The following is a 21,001-nucleotide window of genomic DNA, read 5'->3' as shown; positions in this document are numbered from 1 at the left end:
AGGTGTTAATGAATCATTTCATCCCAAATGTCCCTCAATAGCCGGCAGACTCCAGGTCCCATAGGACCTTGACAGCATCTTATGCACAGAAAGGACTCAAAAAGTTAAATTAAAAGGAAAGAATATTTTGTAAACCAAACAAAAAAAATTGCTTCCTACTGTTTGTGTGTTTCCACTATGATCATTCATATACCATGTTTTTCTTAATTCAGAATAAAACATACTTTTACATTTATTTATCAAAGATTTATTAAGTCCTTATTCTACACAGTGTTCTGAGAATAACAGATGCAGCAGCGAAATGAGCAAATCCCGATGCTCACGTCTAGAGTCTTCTGCTAGGAAGACACAATAAACAAGAAAATATCAGATGATGATGAGCACTGTACAAAGAATTTAAAAGGATGCCAAGTGCCCAGGGAGCTATCTTAATTTTTTTTAATTTTTTAATTTTTCAATTACAGTTGGCATACGATATTATATTAGTTTCAGGTGTATAACCTAAGAGAAGAGAAAGAAATGAGAATGGAGTGAATGAGATGAACACACAGAATGACAGGTCAGCGGAGAACACAGCAGATCTGTTGGAAACAACCAGTGAGGGCTGTGTCCCCAGGCCCAGACATGGGTATGATGTGAAGGGAGCGGCTCCAGAGCCTTAACTGAGCAGCAGTGAGGGGACGTAGGAAGGTAACCTAGCTGCTGTAACAGAGAACGCCGAAAGCTCGTTGGTGTAACACAACAAAAGCTCACTTTCTACCCATGTAATAACCCCAACGCACTTATTGATGTTTGGGTGACTCTACTCCAAGTAGCCTTCCAGAAGCCAAGGTTCTGGCCACCGTGTAGCTCTCCCACCTGCAACACTTGGGTACCAAGTTATCCTGCTCTATTCCCTCCAAAAGGAGAAAAGAATATGGACATTCATAGCTGTCCAGGACCAAGCATGGTACCTGTCTCTTCTGCACCCATTCTGTTGGCAAGAGCTCACCTACAAAGAGTAACTGGGAAACATTTCATAACTGCGCCCAACAGAAGGCAGGAAAGGTTTGGTTACTGGCTCAATCTCTGCCATAGGCTCAGGCATAACAAGTGAGTCCAGAAAACATCTAAGAGCTAAAAATGTCACTATTCAATTTTTTTAAGTTTTTATTTACTGATTGAAGAGACAGAAAGGGGAAGGGAAACAGAGAGAAAGAGGGAGAGACACAGAGACAGAGACAGAGACAGAGACAGAGACAGAGAGACATCAATTTGTTGTTTCACTCATTTACGCATTCATTGGTTGCTTCTTGAATGTGCCCTGACTGGGGATAGGACTCACAACCTTGGAGTATCAGGACAATGACCTAACAAAATGAGCCACCTAGCCAGGGTCTAAAAATGTCACTAAATCTCAAATTTAGTTTAATCAAAATTGAATAATTCTACACTTCAAAAAAAGGAAAAAGAAAAAACATGAGAACATGGCCAAGAGTTGATGGATTGCGTTGAAAATGATGGTGCGGTGCGCTTGTGCATTCCTGTACGCTGCTGCCTGGCTCTCTGTCTGTCTGTCTGTCCCTGTCTCTCTCTCTCTCTCTCTCTCACATACACACACACACTCACTCTGCACAGTTTTACCCCAAGCATAGTGCCAGAAGCCACACCCCTACAAGTGTCCCTTAATTCAGAAAAGAAAGAAGCTGGGAGAGAATAGCTCCATCAATAAAGAATTATCTATATAGTAAAGAAAAACTGCACTATTTTAAATGTCATTCCTAATGATAAAAGATATTTTTGACACCATACACTAAATTACACCACTTACCCTGGGCCTCCTGAGACCACCCAAAAGTACAGCCCAAATAATAGGTCCTGGAAGATTTCCACCTGTATACATGACTTTTATAATTTACTGGTCAGAGGCACCTCAATTCTCACTCCATATCTACCCCATCCCTCAGAATCAACAATGCTCAGAGGCACTTGCTAGCCACAAGGTAGCCTTGGGTCTTCTGGAGCAAACGACAACACACAAACCGCCAGCTGCTCTGCTAACTGTGCCAGTGTCCTATTTCCTTAACCCAACAGAACACAAATATTACACAAGACCCATTCTCTATGAAAAAATTCTTTTATAGCCAAGCAAAAGCATGCCCAAGACTTACAATAATCTGTGTTTTTAAAGACATCCAACTGAAGAAATCCTTAAATTACAGTAATCCCTGAAGTTACCTCATTCCTAACAGGATAGACACAGGCTCATATTTTGTTTTTAACTAGTTATACCCCCTTCCAAACTACATATCTCCAAAACCTTTTGACGGCACGTGTAACTCCCCCAAGTCAATGCAAACATGTTGCCAGTAATTACAGAAATTAAAGCATTCCCACTGAAACCCAATATGCTAAATTCTGAACACATGGAGCATGCAGTTTCTAAAAGTGGATTTTCTTATCACAGGGAACATCAAGAGCCTTCCTCACTTCTGGATAGAAGATTTGAGGTGTTTTGTTTTGTGTTGAAGCTTAAAGGCAGAGAAAGAGGAAAATTTAAAAAATTTCACCTGATCATTACAATAAAAATAATCCAGTTCAATGACTCAAACTGTCCCAAACACATTCAAGAGGCTGGTCATCAACTATCTGATTCAAGACACAATACAAATTAAGTAAAAAGACCAAAAGATTCAACACAGGTGGGTAATTTTTAACCTAAAGAACTTTTTCTTTTTCAACACTAAAGTTTTAAACCACCAAAGATATCAATCTTTAAAGAAATTCCTCTTCAGAGCAGACAGTTTTAACGTGTATTGATCTCAGGCTGCACCCAGGGACCACCCTCCCTCCCAGCCTTGCTCACACGCCTTGTTGACCGGGTGAGAAGCATTTTTATTCTAACTCCTGTTCTGTGAGAACATACAACACCTCTACCTGGGCACTTTACTGTTTTAATAACTCTGTATTTAAGGGAAAATTAGGTAGATTTCATTAAATTTTATGTTATAAACTTATAAACAGAATTATAAGCTGTAAGTTTATGTTTTAGAAACCTTAAATAGCCATAAACTATAAATAATGCATATGTAATAATATGTACTAATGCTCTCATTTAAACTTTAGACCTTGGTAAAACTGATTTTTATCCAGGATTATAGTAGTGATTTTTTAAAAGCTACTTTTCATTTAATACCACTGTACAACACTGTTAGGTAACACCTTTAATCCTCACGATAACAGTGCAAGGTGAGTTTTATAATCCCCGTTTGTAAATTAAGAAAGTGGGACTCAGTACATGTTAGAAGGTCACGACTAGGATTTGAGTTCAGGTCTGTGTACTGCTTGCTACTATTTCAAGATCAAAATAGCTCTTAGTGTGGGGCACAGCTATTGGCAGGCCCGCAAAAACTAAGCCCCAACATGTGAAGTTCCACTCTCTCTAATTAAAAATATAGTCCACAGGATTTTGGTGAAATTAGCTACTTATTATAATTTAGACACCTATTGAGGAAAGGAAAGTATTTGCTGCCATAATATCAAAAAGTATACCTAAATGTGGTCGATGACTAAATACATGAGAAATTTAATACATTTTGACTGTGCATTGAAATAAAGGGTTACAATAATGAAGAATACAAATTAAAGAATTACAATCTAAGTGATTTTTGGAAATAGAAAAGCTAGACTGAGGATTTTCTACCCTTATTCACAGTGTTGTCCCCGAGACAAGAAGACACAACGAACTCATCTGCACATTTCAGGCAGTTTGACAGCAGAGACCTGCAGTGGAAGCTGCAGCTCCCGAAAGCAGCATTTGCAACAATCTCCCTTATGTCCCACGGGACACCTGCATCATTAGAGCGTAGGCAATACTACTGTCACCATTTACCAATGAGCCAAGCCCAGTTCTAACTGCTTTCAAGATATTAACTCATTTAATCCCACAACAATATCCTTTGAGGTAGGGTTCAAATATAACACCTATTTATGCAGTTATGCACCCTGGCAATCCCCATAGGCCCTTCAAATCCCTTGACACCAAGACGTGTCTCTAGCTATCTATACCTAATTGTGAGTCAAGATTTCCAGGTTCCAGAGATATTTACAAGGCCCTTCATGATGCCCAGGGCTTTCTACCATTTCCTAATTTTCTGTTCATCTTTATTATCTGTTTCCTTTGAGCTGTAAGACTCAGATTTTAAAGCCCAGTTTACAAACCTTTGGTGAAACACCCTGCATCAAAACTGCTTTTTTGGAACACAAGATGAAAGGGGGAAAGAGCAGCCACAGGAAACAAATGATTTTCAGAACACAGTCAACCCAGGGTCACTTGACAGCTCAGTTTCTCAGCCCTCATTAGGGCTCTCCAACGGGAACCTTCTCCTTGGCCAGGGCACTGGGCGCCACGTGTCCAGTGCAGGGTGTATATCAGCCCTCTGTGTCTGAGAATATTCTTTAGTGTTCTGAACAAGAGGAAAAACTATTAAACGTTCCATTTTTCTTAACTCTGTGATAAGTTTAAAAAGAGTTTTGTTGTATTATTTTCTGCACTATTTTTTGTATTTCTAATACTTTATAATTTGAAAACTTCTTTAAAAGTAATTTTCAGTAATAGATTTATATATCATATCTGACTTGAAAAAAAATCAAATTTTCAGACTTGCAAAGCTATTTCCAGCCAAGACGCAGGCGTAGGTATATATGTTTTGCTTCCTCAAACAACCAAAAGAAAGACATCAACAAATTTAAAAACAAAAAACCACCAGAACTGCCAGAAAATCAAACCATATGGATGTCCAACAACCAACGAGTTAAAGAAGAAACATTCATCCAGACCAGTATGAGGGGTGGAGACAGACAGCCGGGGTGGAGCAGACATGTGCAAGGCGGCAGACCAGGGGCGAGGCCATGGTTGGCCAACCAGGTGGTCCCACATTCGCATGCAGATAAGCTGGGATGAACAACTGGAGAGCAAGACAGACTGCACAACCCAGGGCTCTGGCATGGGGAAATGAAGTCTCAAAACCTCTAGCTATAAAAACCTATGGGTATTGCTGTGGTGGGAGAAACTCCCAGCCTCACAGGATAGTTCACTGGAGAGACCCACAGGGTCCTAGAATGTACACAGACCCACTCACCTGGGAATCAGCACCAGAAGAGCCCAATTTGCTCGTGGGTAGTGGAGGAAGTGACTGAATGCCAGCCAAGAGCCAAGCAAGCAGCATTGTTCCTTCTCAGACCCCTCCCCCACATACAGCATCACAACGCAGTGATGTGGGTTGCTCTGCCCTGGTGAATACCTAAAGCTCTTCCACTTACTATGCAACATGTACGCCAAGACAAAGAAATATGGCCCAAATGAAATAATAGATCAAAACTCCAGAAAAAGAACTAAGGGTGAGGAAATAGCCAACCTATCAGATGCAGAGTTCAAAACACTGGTAATCGGGGTGCTCACAGAATTGATCAAGTACGGATGCAAAATAGAGGAAGGCATGAAGGTTATGCAAATTGAAATAAAGAAAAATATACAGGGAACCAACAGTGAAGGGAAGGAAATTGGGACTCAAATCAACGATTTGGAAAAGAAGGAAGAAATAAACATTGAACCGGAACACAATGAAGAAACATGAAAATGTTTCAAAAAAACATTGTTTGAAAATGCTTCAAAAAAATGAAGAGAGGCTTAGGACCCTCAGAGACAATTTTAAACGTTCTGACATTTGAATCATAGGGGTACCAGAAGGAGAAGAGGAAGAGCAAGAAATTGAAAACTTATTTGAAAACATAATGAAGGAAAACTTCCCCAATCTGGCAAAGGAAATAGACTTCCAGGGAGTCCAAGAAGCTCAGAGAGTCCCAAAGAAATTGGACCCAAGAAGGAACACACCAAACACACACATGGAACATACACATCATAATTATATTATCCAAGATTAAAGGTAAGGAGAGAATCTTAAAAGCAGCAAGAGAAAAGGAGATAAGTTACCTGCAAAGGAGTTCCCATAAGACTATCTGCTGATTTCTCAAAAGAAACCTTACAGGCAAGAAGGGGCTGGAAAGAAGTATTCCAAGTCATGAAAGACAAGGACCTACATCCAAGTTTACTCTGTCCAGCAAGCTATCATTCAGACTTGCAAAGCTAACAAGTTAATCCAAGAACCATAAAGGTACCACAAAGGGAAGCCACGATTCCAATCATGTCTTTACTATTTGGGAATAAAACAAAGAAGTAATTGTTTTAGGAATGAGAAGCTGCCCTGGCCAAGTAGTCAGTTGGTTAGAGTGTTGTCCCTATACACCAAGGTTGTGGGTTCAATCTCCAGTCAGGGCACATCCAAGATGCAACCAATGAATGCATAAATAAGTGGAATAACAAATCAATGTTTTCTTCCCCTCTCTCTCTTTCTCTCTCTCTCCACGCACCCCCACCCCCACCTCCCATCCTTCTCCCCTCTAAAATCAATTTAAAAAAAAGAATGAGAAGCCTTTCTTTAAAATAGTTGGACTCTTCTGTTGTACATGTTTACTAATGGTTTCAATAGGCGTCCTTATCAAATTTATAAATGGCAGGAGCAACATTGGGAGGGTCAGTTATGGCAAATCAAGAAAAGAACAGGGCCAACACTAACAAGATGAACTTCCCAAATATCAATGAAACTATTGTAGTTAAAGAAAACTCAGCAGCTCAACAGAGGATGGAAGGGGACCAAATAAACACCACTGATGTGGAAAGGATCTAGAGATCCAAATGGCAGTAACCTTGGTTGACAATACAACACATTTGTCCAAAACAAGCTAAGGCCAACCTGAGACTGTAGGGCACTGTCCAGAACAAGGGAACAGCTCTACTGTCCTTTGCATTGAACATAACTGGCCAGGGTCTTCAACACATTTTAACTGGATGGTGAGGGTCACCAACCAGGTTGATGACAGCTCCCACATTATGTGAAGAAAGACAGTTGAAAAAGACTGTTGAAAAAGAACACTTAATAAGGCACCATGAAAGCTGTTCTCCAACTTTTGAAGGATTGTGTACAAGAAAGAGCAGAATTCTTACACAATGTCTTGGGGGCAAAACTTGAACCAATAAAGAGAATTATCAGGAAAAGGTTTTAGATTTTAGACAACAATTCACCCAAAATTATTTGTAATAAATAAAACTACCCAAATATGGATGCTCTTCCTTAGCGGGTAAAGAGGTTTCTCTCCACCAATAGGAGTACTTAACGAGAGCAGGTGACACTCTGTTCCTGTTGTCAGAGGGAATTCTGACACACAAGACCACGATGAAAATGGTTCGGACTCCCACTGGACACACAGGGCTTTCCCCCTTTGCTTATATTTAGGAGAATCACAAAAGCACAAAGTAGGCATGTTCACAAAGATCATTTCATGCCCTCCCCCTAATGCTGAGCAAAGACACAGCAAACTTTCCCCCAAAGATCACTGTAAAATGTTCTCTTTATATGTCTCCAACAGGCTAGTTCCCCATCTTCTTAGTATTCCCACAGCCCTGGCTTTTCAGGAAGTTCTTCCTGATGTATAATCCGAATTTCTCTTGCTCCAATAATTGTTCCAATTATTTTGGCAACCAATTCACATGGATACCAAAATGCTGTGTAGTGATGATGACAAGAGAACAACTAACATAGCATATAATAAAGAAAAATGTTTGCAAAGAAAAAATTTTAAGCAATACATTTTTAAATATTTCCAGTCTCTAAATGCCAATGTTATTCAGAACAATTCTAAAAACCACTACAAGACTGGTTTACATACTTTCTCCTTTGAGTGCAAACATTGACCTTCCTGTACTAGAGCTCTGCTATTCTTTTCAGACCCAGCTTTCCATCTCTGCAGCAAGAACAAGACTGAAATTTAATGTGTTTAGATTAACATCACTCAAAACCAGGGGGAAACTACAGTTGAGCAGCAGGAATACAGGAGAGCTTTCAAAGGCTAGTGACAACATTAAGTACTTAAAAATGCCTAGTTTGCTTAAAAGGTACCCAAATACAAATTAAATAAAACATGTTGTTCTCTTATTTCCTTAGGAATTAGATAAGTTGCCTGAGTACAAAGCCGCCTTGAAATACTGCTTAGCACAGAATTCTGGCTGGCCTTATTCCTAGCAACTTACACTGTGCTTAGTAAATTGATCACATACCGTGTTGATGCACTCCTGCACCAAACTAATTTGCCTATTTGTGAGCCAGCCCTAATGGGAACATTAAGACTCCTTCCCAATTAACTCAAGAGTATATACTAGATTCTTTTTAAATGTTTCCCTCACTGAAATGAAACAAAACCAAGCTCCAAATCAACTCTTTTTAAAGAAATTATTTTTTGTTACTGCTACCTCTGGATTTTAGGCATGTCCATAAGCAGGATGACAAACTAGTATCTACATACTTTGCATTGTGTTCAGGGGTTGGCTAGCCATACCTAGCAGACAAGTTCAGAGCCCAGACATCCCAAAGAACTTCTTTTCATTCTCAAGACTGAACACTGGGCTCCTCCATTCTGGGCTGATGGTGACTTTTTTGCTCTGTCGGGAGGTGCACACATACACCCTACCTCCCAGGCTTAAACTTTGAAGAATTGGGCCTTTGTAAACAGGCTCAGTCCAAGGGAGGCAGCAGCTCACATTGCCCAAGTCAGTCCCTTGGACTGCTAGAGGCATTCTAGTAATTGATCCCAGGAGTCATTTTATTGTTAATGCTTTCTTAAGAAATTCGTATCTTGAGGTTGAGGCCTGGTAGAAGAAAGGGCTGATGCTTAGGTAAAGAAAGGCGTTGCCAGACAGCCAAGCTGAGGATGCTCTCAGATCTCTCTCTGCTCGTCTTCTTCGTTACTCAGCCAAACGCTGTTAGTCTGTTCTTCAGAGAAGCAGGAAATTACACCTGCGGGCCTGGGGCTTTACAAGTCAGGCACGTGAATGAATGTACTCCTCCCCCTCAGAACATCCCTAGTTTTCCTAAATATCAACAAAAATAGCAAACTCACTATCTCAGTACAGAGACCTCACTTGAATCAGTAATGCAGGCAGTATATAAAAAAAAGAAAAAGATCTTAAGTTACTAGCTACTTATTTAATACATGGCAATCTCTAACTTTAATTTCACTTAAGAAAAATAGTGCAAATTCTTTTACAAAAGTGAAAAGCAATAATATTCTTACAGTTGCCATTTAAAAGATTGTTGATAGTTATTGAGTTTATATAAGGGAAAATGATAATTATGTGTAGTAGACCGAAATTCTATTCCTATCCATAAGCCTTAAACCTAAAAGGCATAGTCATACAGAGGTGATCTGCCATATCAGCTCTGACTGTTCCTGAATAAACTCACATAATACGGGACTTTGCAAATATGACTAGGTGTGTGCAAACAGCTACAACTGAGGAATTCTATGTTCCCTTGTACCAAAAGATCTCCTGCATTAGTCTGGCATGATTCATGATACTCCTATCATCAAATTTCCTTCTTGGATATTATGAAGTTCTTAAAAGCTATGATAAATAATATTTAATGATAAAAATATTTGTGAAGTGAAAAACAGGCCAGAAAGCAATACATTAATATCAACCATTTTTGTTCATTATTAAAAAATAATAAAATTTAAAATAAATTTAACAATCACCCTTAGATACACATACACTTACCATATCACCCAGCAATCCCAACCCTAGGGATTTATCTAGGTACTGTGTGAACTTATACAAGGTGAGGCAAAGTAGGTTCACAGTTGTAAGTATGTGAAACACAGAGTGTATTCTCATATTATATGTTAATTATCATATTATTTTCTATATGAACAACTGTAAATGTACTTTTGACCTACTCTGTATTCATATAAAACCTATGTACCAATGGTTATAGCCAGTCTATTCATAATCACTGAAAATTGGGAACACCTAAAATATCCTTCAGTGGATGAATAAATGCACTATGGGACCTCCCACAATGGAATACTACTCAGCAATACAAAGGGATGAACTACTGAGACATGCAACCAAGGCATGAATCTCAAATGCATTATGTTGAATGGGAAAAACCAGACTCGAATGGCTACATAATATATGATTCCACTTATATGACATTCTGAAAAGGTAAAACTATAAAAAGGAGAACAGATCAGTAGTTGTTAAACACTAGGGCTAGGGGAGGCACTGGCTACAAGAAGAGGCCACACAGGGAATTTGGGGGCAATGGCAATGTTGCCCAATGTTACCCTATCTGGACTGTGGTGTTGGTTACAGGACTATCTATGCATTGGTCAGAACTCAGAAAAGTACCCTTAAAAAGGTAAATTTTAATATGTGCACTCCATATCTTAATAAACTTGCCTTTAAAAAATACCCTTTGGAGCCCTGGCTGGCGTAGCTCAGTGGATTGAGCACGGGCTGCGAACCAAAGTGTCGCAGGTTCGATTCCCGGCCAGGGTACATGCCTGGGTTGCAGGCCATAACCCGCAGCAACCACACATTGATGTCTCTCTCTCTCTCTCTCTCTCTCTCTCTCTCTCTCCCTCCCTTCCCTCTCTAAAAATAAATAAATAAAATATTTTTTAAAAAATACCCTTTGCAACTAAAAGTCTATTCATGTCCAGAATGTGTTCTGTTCTGTATAATTCTTTTCCCAAAATATATATATGTTTCAAAAAGGTGATTTCTTTAAGGATTACATCATCATCACCTGGTTGACACAAAATTCTGAAGGAATGTGAAACAGAATGAGAATTTTTAGTAGGGGTGAGTGGATTAAATAAGGTTCTGACCCATCCTAATTTAATGCCCCCACAGACCCTGCCACAGGCACCTTTGTGGGCCACCTGACACCAACCAAGGGATTCAACGCAGGGCTAAAGAGAAGACACTCAAAAGGGAGTGGGACAGAGGTTATGTTTTCCAGACTAACACTCTCAGGAAGGCAGTGCCCAAATGCAAACTCTGGAATCCACTCGAGAGAGCCAGGGCTCTGGCTGTAGTTGAGCACTTTTAGTTTCCCTAAAGCTCATGCTAGAACCATTTCTAGACCAATTAATGCATGACTCAGCAGTCGCCAGGCCAATTTCTTTGCTCAATTTAGGGCTTAAAATTCTCTCCACACCTCTGTGATATTAGGAAAGTGCTTCTGAGAGGTGGAGGAGGGGATTTAGAACGGCTTATCCTCCTAAACGGATTTGGGGACAAGAACGTTTCCCTTGAGCTTAATGAGGGAACTTGTTTTTGGTTTGGTTTTTTTTTTTTCTTTTTTCACTTAGAAGAGCATACAACTAAGCCTTAACTGATTCTCATCATGAGCTTAAAAGGGTATAATTATATCAGAGATATGAAAACTGGCTTTTATAAAGTAAGAAATACGGTTCCTAAGCAGCATTCTTTCTCTCCGAAGGAAGAGAGTGGCACTCATTTTTCTTGAGTTTGAAGGAGAGACGAAACTGGCCTCGGACAGGTGAGGGAATAATTAATGGACATTTACATTAACTTCATTCTCAGACACTCTAAAATGTAAACTTTTCTTAAAACATGGAAATATATTTTTATACTATATCAGAAAGGGTGACTGGCATACCAATGTCCTTAAAAGGGAATGATTAGGCTAATTATGAGATTAAATTATTTTAAAGTCTTAAAAGGACTGTCTATATCAAAAAGAGAGAGAGAGAGATTACCCTAATCTGTTCATTAAACAAGATCACCAAAGAATGACTACTTTAAAACTTGGTTAGCCTTGTTTTTATTCGCACACATACACACACTCACACTCATCTTCTTTGTCTTCATTGCCTGTGAAATTCTGAATTAATAAGGATTTATCAGAAAATAAATAACCATGTGTCTGACTGTTTCTCATCAGGGCTTTTCTGGACATTGAACTCACATGCGGAGCAGCACTGTTGGGTTTAAATCAGCACCCAGATGTCCAACAACAAATGAAAATGAAAAAATTTACACCCATTATTTCCATGTCCTACTCAAAGCAAACTGAGTCTTCCTAAAAATGTTCAAAGCATTATCTATTTTGAAAAATACCTGGTGAGCCTTGGCTGATATAGTTCACTGGATTGAGCACTGTCCTGCGAACAAAAGAGTCTCAGGTTGGATTCCCAGTCAGGGCACATGCCCGGGTTGCGGGCCAGGTCCCCAGCAGGGAGCTCACGAGAGGCAACCACACACTGATGTTTCTCCTCCTTTCTCCCTCCCTTCCCCTCTCTCTAAAAATAAATAAATAAAATCTTTTTTTAAAAAGAAGATTTCTCCATATCTTTAAAAGAAAAATGCTTGGTGAAATGAGAGGCGAAATGGTGATGTGGAAACTGGCTGCAGCTGCAGGTGAGGAGAGCTGGGCGGCGCTGCCCCACCCACCCACACACTTGTGGAGTTCTCCCAGTCTGAGGGTCCCCGGGTGTCTGTTAAATGGCTGTGCAGCCTTGGGCATACTCATAATCTCTGACCTTTAGGGGAAAATGCTGAGGAACTGAGTAATTCATGGGAATTAAAAAAATTTTTTAAGCCAGCACAGTGTCTGGTATTTAGGGGATGTTTGAGAATATTTGTTATCTCTTTCTCCCTTCCTCCTGAAAAGCTTTTCTTACATGTTCACAATGAATCTTTTTGCTTAGTCTATTGAACAGTTTACCATAGAAACAAGCTTTTCGATCCCTAAGCCCATATATGTCAGATATATTTGTGTGCTAGTACTTAATTATTTTTCAACAAGCAGTGACCAGCAGCAACAGGCCATAATTGGCCAGCTCCCGGATATGATCATTCGACATTGTGTACCAAGGTCTGCAGAGAATTTTCCAGGTCAGAGTGAGACCTGCACCAGGCTCATGTCGGAACTGCTGCTAAGCCCTTTACGCCAAGGGTATCGTGGACAAAGGGAGCACCATCAGATGAGAGCAAGATACCCCAGCAGTTTCTAGGCAAAAGGCACAGGGCTGACAATTAACAACTCCAGGGTTTAAACAAAAAAGATACCCTTCAATTAAAAAATAAATAAATAATTTAAGTAGGGCAATTTTAAATCAAAAGCAACGGGCCTGATATGCCAGACTCAGGCTCCCTGTAGGCAAAGGCCCCGCAGCACGCAAGCAGAGGCAGAGGCTTCTAGAGGGAAAAACACCTGAAGTCACTGACCTACAGACCAGATGGCTGGTACTACAGACGCTTTCCATGCTTCCCTCTGCACCCATGCAACAGGATCCACTGCTTTTCCTTCACATCTCAGAGATTTCATCAGCTAGTTTTCTAGTTTCTACAGGATGAGCTGGGAAAAGCAATGCCTGAAGATGACGAAGTGAGAAGAAAGTCTGACCAGTGGGCGTCCACAAAGCCCAGAAGCAGAAATTCAGACTAGAGGGAGGGGCCACGGACGCCAAGGCAAAGGGATGTGCCTCATCTTCCTGCCCCATCTTCTCTCACACACCACCCACTGGGGAGAACAGCCTCCGTGGCTTCCCTTGCCCTTCACAGCCAGAGGGGAAAAGAAAAAAGAGAAAGAAAAAAAATTCCAGATTCAACAGTTTCCTGCTCTCTAGGTTCTCAAAAACAAAGACCTTATAGAGAATTTAAGTGACGAAATGCTCTAATCTCCTATTTAAAACTAATGATTAGTATAGTATGAGTTTGAATTTGCTACAAGGAAATTTGAGAATCAGCACATTTTGTACAAAGCTGCTATATTTAACCAGCAAAGGCCTTTTAAATTCACCCAAAGATTCTTCAAACCTTGAGGGGGTCAGCTAAAATGCCCTGATCCCCCTTCTCTGGGTTTTGGCCCCCGTAATGGAAAAGGGTGTCAGATAAGTAGTTACGGGCACTCCGAGAACAAGTGGCATTTGACCCACTGTCATTTGAGGAGGCTGTTCTTCCATCAGCTTAGACCAGAGTAAACACAGCCATGTGAAGTGGCCAGACAGAGGGAGGCACAGCATTTAGCTGTCCCCAGCTAATCTGAGTTCTGGTGTGGTATGGATGGGACAGGAAGTTCCTGTGCACCCCCGAGGGGGATGCAGACAGGGGTGAGTTGAGGGGCAGCAGGCCCGGCTAGAAGAAAGACATCCCCACAGCAGGGATTACAGGGGTGACAACCTAGTCCATATGCGGGATGATGTGACTGAGACATGAAGGGGTCCAAGAAAAGTGTTGGCAAAGCTGAGAGGAGATGGAGTCAAGGTCAACTCAAAAGCACCACTGGACCTTGACAGCCGAAAGAGTCCAAACCATGAACCACACAGCTGCAGACTCCACTGGCGGATCCCAGCTGGGTACCCAAGGCTGGACAAGTCCATCGAAGCCAGAGAAACCCAATTCCTACCCCCCTCCGCCACCCTGGAAATGAATAGAAGAGGAAGCCAAATATCTAGAGACTGAGTATTTTATCTAAATAAGTGAGCATGCAAAATCTAAAGGAACTGCTTCCATCACTGCATCAGACAACACATAGCAGAGTGGATGCATTATCACCTCCTGCTGCCTGGTGGGCAGGGGGTCAGGAGAACCAGTCTTTATGACAAAGAAATGAGGCAAACTACATTTCTCCTGCATGCCTGAACATAGCTTGAGGAGATCTAAACCCTTCTTAATATATAGAAGAATTCCATCTTAATAAATACTATTTTCAGCATAACATATCATTTCCATGACTAATAGCAACAGTTCTTTGCTGCTCCAATTGATATAAAAATAAACTTACAAATAAGACTCACTGTAATTATGGTTTGTCTTTCTCTTACACCATCTAGGCCCAGAAAACTAAGAGCTGTTTTTCTCATGTATGTCTAACACCTAGGGTGATACCTGACATGTAGTTGGCACCCCAACTTACAGTGGATAAATGAAAGTAATAAGAATGAATGAACATTCCATAATAAATAAAAACACAAACACTTTCTACATTTTTATTGGTGTCGTGTTTATACTGCATGCAGCCTAAGTGACTGTGACCATTCCAACTTCCCCAAACATCCTGTTGATATTCTATAAAGAGATGTCCCAGGCAGCATGAGAGACTGGCAGCCACACTTGGAAGAGAGCAGGGAGACTGACCGCCAGCAAAGAGGACAAGATTAAAGATGAGAAGTGAAGAAGATTGGTAATCCAACTGCCTGAGCCATTAAATAGGCAGATTTCCAGAAAAACGCCCATGAGACCAGGGAAGGAGAGAAAGAGGAACAAATGCCCCCGGCTGGGGTGGGGTCTGCCTGAGGGCGAACCAAACGCAGCAAACAGTGTGTCAGCTGGTGTTGCGACAGGACTGCGCTCACAGAGTTGAGTACCACTACACACTATGACCATGGCAGTGTGACGGCCCATTAATTTACTAACATGAACTAACTAAGCATTGGCTTTGTGGATTTCTTCAGGATTTTTTTTTAATTCATTCTAGATCTTCTGTCTCAATAAATGCTCTAGGTTCACCAACTATTCAAATAAAGAATATACTTCATTCTAAGTCCATAAACAGGTCACTGGTAACAGCGGCAGTGTGCTTTTTACAGTGGAAACTCTGAGCCCAGGAAGCATAGAGTATCTTTGCGCAATGAGATTTACACCCTCGATGTGACCTTTATAAGATTCAAAAAGCCTTAGAATTCAGATATTTTCCTAGTATTAGAAAATATTCAATATTAATACCTCTATGCCATATTTATTTAGCTGAAACAAACATTTTCTCCAAGCCATGAAACTGTCCTTCAAATTACCCTCATCATGGAGCAGTGATGCGACTGTGGGTAATGCTGAAAAACACCCACTCGGAGAAAGTCCAAGGAAGGTAACTAAGAACCTGTGGTGGGCCAATTAGGAGAAAAACAGTGTTTCCACAACAAAGTGAACTGAAACAAACACAGGCCTACTTACTTTATGTTTTGCCCAAATCACAGGAGTCTAGGTTGCATCTAAGAGCTGACTTGTGTAATGCGAGAGATGTTGTCATGTAGTGATAAGAGATGAGTCAACCTCATGCATTAGCATTCACTTCGTATGAGTGATAATGGAGTTGTTGGTAAAGATAACATAATCAGACATCTCTCTATATTTTTTATCTAAGCTAAATATTTCTGTGTTTTGCTGAAGCTGAAGCTGTGTTTTCTCAATACTAACATGTTACAAAGACAAGCATTCTGTTCAAACCTCTTACTGCATGAGACTAATTCATGATGACAGGAGTACAGCGTTCACTTCGGGGAGGGCAAGAACCAGGAGGGGCACAAGGGTGCACTGCAAGTGTGCTTGGGCTTGACTGGCTGACGCTGACCTGGGTACCTCTTTCTAAAAATTAACCACATGTACTCTTATGATTTGTAAACATGATTGCAAGTAAGTTTATCTAAATAAATAATATATACAGAGACACAGAAACATGTGGTCCAGAAATTGCATTGATGTAGATATCATACTGATGTTTAAAAAAACACAAAGAATGTCCTCAGAATAAACTTACACACTGTCTCCTTTGCCTTTGAACTCTCCTGGGCATGCTATTCTGATGAAAGATGACCCACCATGGGACACAGTTCAATGTCTCCTGAAGATGGACACATCCAGTGCTAGCTTCACTTCTCTTCACACCTGTTAAGCAAAAACCTCAGCAGGATTCCAACCCAGAGAGTTTAAGTCCTTCTTGCCCCATCTTACTGTACCTCAACTCCAAAATCCAGACACCCACTTTGTAATGGGGTACCACCAGGGCCCCCCCAAAGAGGAATTTGTAATGGGGTCCAGAACTTGGGGTATCCAGCAAATATAAAAATATAGGATATCCTTACCCCGGCCAGTCTGAACTGGGAGGTGGGACCCATGGAGCAGGGCCACTGAGAGTTATTCTGCATATCAGCAGTTGGCCAGCTTCATAGATATGCTGAGCAGCTGTGGCCTTGCTTTGAGCCAGGGAGACGGGTGTGAATTTAACCCATGCTGTAACTGGAAGGCAGCTCCCCCTGGTTACAGCGCTTGCATGAGAGGTTGGAGACGGTTTGCTCCACGCCAAGGGGCCATGCCTGCCCAGACTTACTATGGTAGCCCAGGAAGGCTAGAAAAATACAGGAGTGCTGGCAGGTGTAGCCAATTGTGGGAGGAGTCAGAAATGGGGTTGTGGAGGAAGGTTTGGCTGGGATTTAAAAACCCAGGCACGGCAGCCATACGGGTTGGAACCACATGGTCTTGGGGTTCCCTTTACCACATGGCTTAGGAAGCAGGAGAGAAAAATGTAGCAGACATGTGGAACTCTCTCTTAGTGGTTTGGAAGAACACAAGAGAGACAATGCAGGACTAGGGACAAGGACAATGTGAGACCTTGCAGGGAAGGAAGGGTGAAAGCTCTCTTGCTGGTAGGCCATGAGGAGGTAGTGGGCATGGTTTTAGATTAAGAACTGGAGAGCCTGGTGACACAGCTGATGGTGCTGGGAACCAGCGGAGGCCTGCCAGCTGAGCACGGATTACTGAGAAGAACCGGGAGCTAGCCAAACTACGGAATTCTATTTTTCCTGAGATACGATACCCCTGACTAGCCTGACTGGGCAAAGCAGGGACAGAAGAACTGTGTGTATTTGCAGGTGTTTTAAGGACTTTGAGTATTTAACAGCAACATTCTGCCATTACTATAAACCTGTACAACTTTTGAATAAATAGCTCCTTTCCTTTTCACGAAACTCTGGCATTGAGAACCATAATTCCTAAGGGTGGCAGGCAAGGCGAACCTAATACAGGGGGACCCCAGAAGAGGGCGGTCCATTCTGTAACAATATCTTGTCCACCCCATTACCAGTCCATTCTATAACAACTACTTTCTTCTTTAAGTTCTGCCCTCATGCATTATTTTCCTACCAAGTGACCCTGATCATTCACTATCTGGTCCCAGAGATGATACTTAACTGTGTGCCAGTCACTGGCACAGGCACTTTCCGTGGCCAAGTCCCATCACTCCCGTCACTGACATAAGAGGAAACAAGCACACAGAGGTTAAATAACCTCCCTGAGGTTAAAGTGTTAACACAGGGGGGCTGACTCGACCTGTGTCTCCCAGCTCATCTCTTTCATTTATATCTAAAATCCAGGATATGTTCAGCCTCTTTCTCTCCCTCATTTGCCCTGGTGAGGAACTAATAATTTCTCTTTAAAGATAACCATTTGCCATTTCAATTTCTGCATGCACACACAGACGGAAGCAAAACAAATCATGCCACATATGAGAGAAAGGGATACATCACCCCCAAAGCTATATATATTCTTACTCTGTATTCCTTCAAGATGAGAACCAAAAATATTTAATTTGCCATGAACATTTTTATGGTCATTCCTACCTTATAAAAGTCCATCTTACAAACATATCATGCATTCAGACAGATCAAACCCTCCCCTCTCCTCCAAAAATGCCATCGTGGTTGCTTCTCCCCAAACTTCTGAGTAGTGGTGTTCATGCACTACTATTCATATCTCAAATAGCTCTGCCAGAAACTTCCATCTGATATGACTTGAAGTCAACAGGCCAGGAAAGACACTAGTCACTAGTAGCCCAATTTCCTCTTCCTGTGCCTTCGCCCTTCTGCTCCCTTCATCTGAGCCAGCCCTCACCCATCCCAAGAGGCAGAGGTCAAGTTGGGTTAGTCACACAACTACTGCATCTATGATTTGACACTTAGTCCTGGCTCCTCCACTCAATACCAGGTCCACAGCCAAGTGGGAGTGGGTGTGGGGGAGGGGAGTGGAGTGAAAATGAATGAAAACAAAGGAGAGTTTCACAAAGCAATGAGCAATTAGGAAGAAAGCAAGAAAGACCACGAGGTCCTGGGAGAATGGCTGGGTGCATGTGAGAGTATATGTTGACCCTCTAGAGTTTGCCTAAGCAACGGAGTTCACCAGTCTGGCCTCTGTGAAACTGAGTTTCCATACTGACTTAAAGAAAGCCCTTTATAGGGAGGGATGGAGCAAAAAGGAAAAGGCCTTGTGGACATGGACAACAGTGTGGTGATTGTGGGTGAGGAGGGTTAGAGGGGACTAATGGTAATGGAAAAAAATAAAGTTTCAATTTAAATAGAATTTTTTCATAATAACTGCCTCATCAAATACTACATTTTCATAAAAATTTGGTTTCCACATAGTAATTTTATTTCATTTTCTTAGGGCTGTTGCATTTCTGCCACCTGCAAGTAAAAGAGGAAAGAGATATATTTTTACTTGGGAGGCCACAAGTAAAAAAAGAAACCCCATTCAACAAATGTTCATTGTGTTTATATTTAAATAAGTACACCCCATTGATCAATAAAGTAATGATCTTCAATCCCCAAGCAAAGTGTATATTATCATACACCTTATTTCCTTCCATTTTTCCACCATAAGAGACTGAAAGAAGGGCAGTTTATGAACTAGGTTAAGTAGTGAGTAGTGCAAATAGTGCAATATGCCTCAGTCTGCTGGAATGCAAGTAGTGGCAATATGCCTCAGTCTGCTAGTTTAATTAGGACTTTCCTATTGTTCTCTGTATAATAGAAGCATGCTGATCATTTCAAGGGAAAAGTTCACTGAACTTTGTGCCTGTTACAAATATTTATTTCCTATTTCGCCCCACTGGTTAACATGCAGGCAAAACGCTGTGCAGATTGGGCCCTGACTTGCTGGGACTTTTGGACTCTGCCCCTTGGAGAAGCCTAGCACAGCTTCAGCAGCAAGGTGTGCACCTGCACTGGCCCTGGAGAGCCCTGCAGGCACCAATCCACTGACAGAGCAGAAAGAGTTCACCTCACTAAGAATAGGGAAAAGGTGAACAGGTTAGCAACAGGGGAGTGGGAGGAGGAAAGAGGGGAAAAAGGTATGGAGAATAAGTAACATAGATGGTAGGCAGAAAATAGGGGGAGGGCAAGAATAGTATGGGAAATGTAGAAGCTAAAGAACTTATGAGACATGGACATGAACTAAAGGGGGGGAATGTGGGTGGGAGAGGGTGTGCAGGGTGGAGGGGGAGGAAGGGGGATGATAGGACAACTGTAATAGCATAATCAATAAAGTATATTTTTAAAAAATTTTTAAAAAGGTGAACAGGGATCAGGGAGAGATCTACACTTTCACATCAGTCGAAAAGGTGGACTACGGGTAGTATCATAGTATTACTTACCATTTTCCCCCTTACATTTTATATGAAAAATTCCTAGTCTACATATATGGAATCTAGTTCTTCAAACAAAAATGGAATTACACTAGTACTAAACCCAAAAAATGACATTTCAAGAGAAGACTACAGACCAGTATTCCTCATGAACACAGAAACAAAACTCAAAATATTAGCCAATTAAAACCAGCAATACATAAAAAGGGTAATAGCATCACAATTAAGTGGGGTTCATACTGCAAGGGCAATAATGGTTGAATATTCAAATATCAATGTAATCTACGTTGTAAAGTAATCCACAATGTAATCTACAATCGCCTAATAACAGACTACAGAAGTAAAATCATATCATCTCAATAGCTGCAGGAGGAGTATTCCACAAAATTCAACATCTACTAATAATAAAAAGTACTCAGAGACATAAAAAGAAACTAGTGATTTATACACAAGCATAAATAAATCTTAAATGCATTTTGCTAATTGTAAGAAGCCAGACCCAAAATCTACCTATTGTGTGACTCTATTTATAAGACATTCCAAAAAAGGCAAAACCAAAAGAAAGAAAAACAGAATAGTGGTTGCCAGAAATGGGGATGAGGAGAGAGTCTGACTACAAAGGGGCAGCACAGAGACACTGGAGAGTGGCGGAACTGTTCTGCATGGCTCTGAGGTGCTGGATACCAGACTGTGCAGTTTCAGAAACCCACAGACCTGTACAGCACAACAAATATGGTTTATTACATGGAGGTTTTTTAAAAATCAAGCAGGACTATGAGGGAGAGAATATAGACTATGGCAATGAATCTAACTGTATTACAAATGCACAACACAAGCATACTTAAGGGGATTTGAAAGAAAGGAGGTGATCTAAATAACTTTATAAAACTCTTTTGGCTATAAAG

At 41.1% G+C, this 21,001-nt stretch overlaps 1 protein-coding gene across 1 annotated transcript in view; it reads right to left on the bottom strand.

Moving 5' to 3' along the window:
- Positions 1-21,001, bottom strand: part of ARHGEF28 (Rho guanine nucleotide exchange factor 28) — a 281,786-nt gene that overhangs the window by 188,479 nt on the left and 72,306 nt on the right.

This window comes from Phyllostomus discolor, chromosome 3 (genome assembly GCF_004126475.2).
Source record: "Phyllostomus discolor isolate MPI-MPIP mPhyDis1 chromosome 3, mPhyDis1.pri.v3, whole genome shotgun sequence".
Lineage (NCBI taxonomy): Eukaryota > Metazoa > Chordata > Mammalia > Chiroptera > Phyllostomidae > Phyllostomus > Phyllostomus discolor.
Note: the sequence above shows the minus strand (reverse complement) of the source record. Positions and strands in the feature narration are given on the sequence as shown.